This window comes from Arachis ipaensis, chromosome B04 (assembly GCF_000816755.2).
Source record: "Arachis ipaensis cultivar K30076 chromosome B04, Araip1.1, whole genome shotgun sequence".
Classification (NCBI taxonomy): domain Eukaryota; kingdom Viridiplantae; phylum Streptophyta; class Magnoliopsida; order Fabales; family Fabaceae; genus Arachis; species Arachis ipaensis.
In genome coordinates this window covers 98,910,538-98,916,640 of record NC_029788.2, presented here as the reverse complement: position 1 = coordinate 98,916,640, position 6,103 = coordinate 98,910,538, and the positions used below count along the sequence as shown (strand labels likewise).

General features: G+C 39.7%; 1 pseudogene; it reads left to right on the top strand.

The window, feature by feature from the left end:
- Positions 279-5,872, top strand: LOC107636746 (annotated as a pseudogene).

Sequence of the window (6,103 nt, the reverse complement as noted above, 5' to 3'; positions counted from 1 at the left end):
ATTATTCTATTTTTTCTTTACAAAAATCTAAAAAAAAAAACTGAAAATAGCCCAAGATTAAAATGCATTATAAGTAAATTAAATTTAGGGTAAAGTACTAAATTGATCCTCTATGTTTGGGCGTAATTCTGTTTTAGTTTTTAATATTTAAAGTGTCCTATTTGAATAAAAAATTTCTTTTAGTTTTAATGTAGTCTCACTATACAAAAGAGTATTTTGTAACACTGATTGAAAAAAACCCTAGCAGAGAAAGAGTACGTACTCCGTACTCAAGGAGAATGAGAGAAGGAGAGAGCGGGGGCGAGCGGTTGAGGGTGAAATATGGTGAGGAAGATGGCCACGGAGGAGATAAGAGGGAGAGCGTGGGTGGGTGTGTCTCCAGTGTTAAGGAGGGTTCTTCTCGAGAGGGGTTAGAAAAGCCATCCAAGGTCTCTTTTAGAGATAAAGTCATTGGTGCAGAAAAGTCTAAGGCCTTTGCATTAGTAGGGTCTTTATCTGGGGATGGTATCGCGACGGTGATAGGTAAGCAGGGTGATTCTCGCCCACCAAGTGTCAGTTTTACCAAGGAGGCAAAGAGCTATCTAGCTGAACCTTATAAGGAAGCCATCGTGATCAAGGTGCTGGATAAGCATTATGGCTACACAGCTCTCATGCATAAACTTCGGATAGTATGGCGCATCAAAGGAGGGTTGATTTGTTGGATGTGGGGTTTGGATATTTTTTGGTTAACTTTGATGTTGCTGCAGATCGTGAGAAAGTCATTCTTGGTGGCCCGTGGTTGATAGACGGTCACTATGTTGCAGTAAAGCCATGGGATGTGGATTTTAGGCCATGCGAAAAATCCTTTGGATCAACACTGGTATAGATTCGAGTCTCGGGACTTCCAATTTGGTGCTACCAGGAACAAGCAATGTTGCGAATTGCTTCTGTAATAGGGGTTCCGGTGAAATTAGATTTGGCCACTAAACTTGCAGAAAGAGAAAAATATGCCCGAACTTGTGTTCAAATTAATCTTGGGTTGCCTGTAATCAAATATATTATAGTGGAGGGTGTGACCCATGAAGTGGAGTACGAGAGTTTACAGTTGATTTGTGCTACTTGTGTACGGTATGGGCATGATAAATCGTTGTGCATGGAGAAGGAGTCCTTGGAAGGAAACAGAAATTTCTTTGGTGATGGAAAAAATAATGAAGCTTCGACACTAGTGCCACACAACAATCATGAGCTTCATAAAGAGGCTGAATCAGAAGCTCGTGATTTGGGTGAGAATTCTCGTAATTTGGGTGAGAAATTAGGAGTTGTTAAAGGGAAAGATGTGGTTACGGAATCATTGGCTCCTTACGTGCCTGATGGTCATGTTAATGAGGCATGCATGGATGATGGAGAGGGCTGGCAACAAGTGCTGCGTAAGGAAAAATTCACAATGGGCCAGTCATCAGGTTTGAAGGACCAAGATGGAAAGCAGCACAAGTATGGTTCGAGAAGGGTTCCAAAGCCCAATTCGCATGGTGATGGAGGCAAATCAATTGGCATTAGGATGGGGAAGCGAGAAAAACATGAAATTGCGCCATCTCCATCGCGCAGAACTCCTGCACGTCGTGGAATTTCTCTACGAAAGCGTCCTCGGCCTTCCTCCCTGCAGAACTTGCCAGTTGATAAAAATGATGGTACAACGGAGAAAACCTTAGTAGATGGAAGTATGGCAGGTGCAGTGTTAGGGGGTCCGAAGGTGGCAATTATTGAGGATCAGAGTGTGCCAGTACCGCAGGACAAACCACCTATTGAGGTTGGTAATTCTGTTTAGAGTTTATGTTCTTATTTATTCTATCCCTATTATTTATGGATAGTTTAAATATGATTGTTTGGAATATTAGGGGTGCTTCTAATAAGTTAGCCTGGGTGCATTGTAAGGAACTTGTTAGAAAATTTAGACCTATTTTCTTTATTGTAGTTGAAACTCACTCCCCTTTTCAGCATTTAAAATTATTTTGAAAAAGGTTGGGGTATCACTCTGTTGGTATAGTAGAAGCAGAGGGGCATAAGGGAGGTATTTGGTTTCTATCCTCTATGAAGGGTGTTTGTTGTAAGTTCATTGATACTTTTGGTCAGGGTGTTACTGTTGAGGTTCAATTTGATAATTTAATTTGGAGGTATAGTGGTATTTATGGTAGTCCTCAATTTAATAAAAGGGTTCTCCTTTGGGATTTGTTGCACAATCCATGGTTTTTTAAGGACCTTGGATTGTTCTTGGTGATTTTAACGAAGTCAAATTTTCTCATGAATCTAAGGGCTGTCAATTTTCTCATCAAAGAGCAGACATGTTTGCTACTTCATTAGGGGATAGTGGTTTGTTTGATCTGAAGACTATTGGGAGGCGGTTTTCTTGGTACAGAAGGGTAAAAAATTATGTTGACGTGGCAAAAAAGCTTGATCGAGTCTGTATAAATAGTAGTTGGTTATCTATCTTTCCAGAGGCTTATGCAGAAGTTTTAAATAGGCTTCAGTCTGATCATTGCCCTATTCTGGTGCGTTGTAAAGGTCGTCCTCAGCCTAAAGGGAATCGACCTTTTCGATTTGTTGTTGCTTGGGCTACTCATCCTGGGTATAAGGATATTGTGAATCAGTCATGGTGGTCTGGTAATAGAGGGATTCATGGCAAGCTTTCGGAAGTACAGAAGAATTCACTAGAGTTTAACTCGAAAGTATTTGGTAACATTTTTGTTAAGAAATGTGAATTAGAGCAGCAGATTAATTATTTACAAAAGCGTTTGGAAATGGTGGATAGTATTTATTTGCGTCAGAAAGAACAACAGTTACTTGATGATTATAATAATACTCTAGTCCACGAAGAGCTCCTCTGGTTCCAAAAGTTCAGAGAGCAGTGGGTAAGGTTCGGGGATAGGAATACAAGATTCTTTCATATTCAAACTCTTGCGCGAAGGAAGCATAATAAGATTTATGGACTTTTTCTCAAGGATGGAGTGTGGGAAACTGATCCAGAGGTTCTGAGTCAAGAAGCAGAGTCTTTCTATAAAAGCTTATTCTGTCATTTGGATGATGTTGATTTGGGTTGCCTTGGTGATGTGCCTCTTCCTTCTTTGAATGTGGAAGCTTGCAATAATCTTACGGCACCAGTTACTATGGAGGAAGTTAGAACAGCTATTTTTCACATGAACTCTTTTAAAGCTCCGGGTCCTGATGGGTTTCAAACTTTCTTCTTCAAAGAATATTGGGAGACCATTGGTCTTGATGTTTGGAAGATGGTTAAGCAGGCATTCTCCGGTGTTACTCTTGATCCGAGAATGTTGGAGACTTTACTGGTTCTTATTCCAAAGGTTGAATCACCGGTATCTATGAAAGATTTCAGACCGATTAGTCTCTACAATGTAGTTTACAAGATCATCACGAAGGTCCTTGTTAATAGGCTTCGTCCTCATCTTGCGGAGATTGTTGGCCCGCTTCAAGGAGGATTTATTCCGGGACGAGGAACTCCTGACAACATCATTATTGCTCAAGAAGTTCTCCACTTTATGAAGAAGACTAAATCAAAGAAAGGCACACTGGCCTTTAAGATTGATCTGGAGAAAGCTTATGACAGAGTTAATTGGAGGTTTTTAGCTTATACCCTAAAGAGCTTTGGTTTTCCTATTCCTACAATTAATTTGATTATGAATTGTGTCACTGCTTCTTCCTTATCTATTCTTTGGAATTGGAATCGTCTGAATGGCTTTACTCCTAATCGAGGTCTTAGACAAGGAGACCCTATGTCACCCTATCTTTTTGTGCTGTGTATGGAGCGATTGGCATGCTTTATTAGTCATCAGGTTGATTTGGGCTTGTGGGAGCCGGTTGCTATTTCTAGAGGGGGACCAAGAATACCCCACTTAATGTTTACGGATGACTTGCTTCTATTCTGTAAAGCTACAAAGAGACAAGTGCAAAATATGATGTTGGTTTTAGAGACTTTTTACAAAGCATCTGGGATGAAGATTAATGTGGAGAAGTCTAAAGCGCTTTGCTCCAAGAATATCTCTACAACAAGGAAAGAGGTTTTCACTGGGGTATCCTCTATCAGATTTGTCCAGGACTTGGGCAGGTATCTTGGAGTTACCCTTAGCCATTCTAGGGTGACTCGTTCAGCTTTCAACGGTGTCCTGGATAAGATTCGGAGTAGGCTAGCAAGCTGGAAAGGGAATTTACTCAATCGGGCTGGTAGACTATGTTTGGTTAATTCTGTTGCATCCGCTATTTCCACGTACCAGATGCATGTCTCTATTTTTCCCAAAGAAATCATTAGTAAATTGGAGTCTATGATGAGAAATTTTCTTTGGAAAGGACAAGTTGATGGAAGAGGATTGAATCTTATTAGTTGGAAGGTACTAGTTACTCCAAAAAAATATGGAGGTTTGGGGGTTAGATATCCTTATTGTGTAAATATTGCTCTTCTTGGGAAGCTAGTTTGGACTTTTTTCCAGCAGCCAAACAAGCTATGGGTCCAATTGTTGGATGCCAAATACCGATCATCTCTATATGACTGTTTTAGTTATCCTAAGAACAAGGACTCTCCCATTTGGAGGTGTCTTTGCAAGGCTTGGGAAGTGTTGAAGGATGAGTTTGCTTGGTGTATTGGAGATTTGAACCAAAATTTTTGGTTTTCTAGCTGGAGGAGAGAAAGACGGTTATCTAATGAGATGGATTATGTTCACATTTCTTATTCGAATCTCCGGATACAGGATATTTGGTCGGTTGGTAGGTGGCATTTGGATACTCTTTATTCTCCTTTATCTCAAAATCTAAAAGGTAATATTCTCTCTTACAATCCAGATGAACAAGCAGGTCCGGAAGTGGGTTGGTATTGGTGTGGGTCTGCTGCAAAGTCTATGACTCACGCAATGGTTACTTGTGGTTGTGTAAGCAGCTATTTGGTTGGGAGGAGCGGGAGAATTGGCTTTGGCTTTGGCGTCAGCTTGTTCCAGAAAAGCATAAATTTTTGGCTTGGTTGTGTCTTAAGGAGGCTCTTCCTACTGCAAGTTTTTGCTTTAGAAGAGGGATGTCGTCATCAGATAGGTGTCCAAGATGTCTTTCTAGCCAGGAATCGGTTTTACATTGTATTCGGGATTGTCCAAAAGCTCAGCTTGTCTGGCATAGGTTAGATATTTCTTGTCATCCTTTGGATTTGAAGAACTGGTTCTTGTATCATAGCAGAGAGCATCCGTTCAAGTTCTTTTCGGGACTTTGGTGGATATGACGAGTAAAGAATAACGACATCTTTAATCCTCATGAAACTTGGCCTCCGAAAAAAGTGATTTGTCTGGCATTATCTTCAGAAAAGGAGTTTAGGAATATTTTTGAATTACAACGTATGTCCCTTCCCTCCACTCTAAATGGTTTTTGGAATCCCCCATCCATTGGTACTTTTAAGATTAATTGTGATGCTAGTTATTTTGGTTCGGGTGATAGTGTTGCTTTTGCTTGTGTTATTAGAGATTGTAATGGGAGTTGGCAAAGGGGGTGTTTAGGAATGATTGAGAGTAATAGTATTTTTCAAGGAGAATTGTTTGCCATTTGGAGAGGATATCTCTTAGTTTGGGATGTGGGTCAACGAGATGTTATTTGTGAGACAGATTGTGTGGAAGCATTTAATCTTGTTACTCAAGATGGTTTTGGGCTTATTGATCCATTGGTGCTCAAAATAAGAGATATCATGCATTGGAATTGGCATGTTGACTTTCGTTTGATTATGAGAGATGCAAACACGGTGGCAGATACTATGGCAAAGATGGCGATGAAGTTACAACTTTCACATGTAGAGCTTCTTTCACCTTGGGAGGAATTTAAGAGTAGTCTTAAACGGGACTGTCCCTCTATTTAAGCAGTTCCTTATTTTGTTTATTTTGTTTTTCTTTGTTTAGTTTATTTCAGTCACAAAAAAAAAATGTAGTCTCACTATGAGATCAAAGTTAAATAATTAACAGAATGTCATACATAATAACAGTACAAAAATGAGATCGATAATCTGAAAAACAAATACAAAATCTAAATGCACAAAATCAACCGTGAATGCATCAATATATTTATTTATTATTTTTCTTAGTTCTATAAA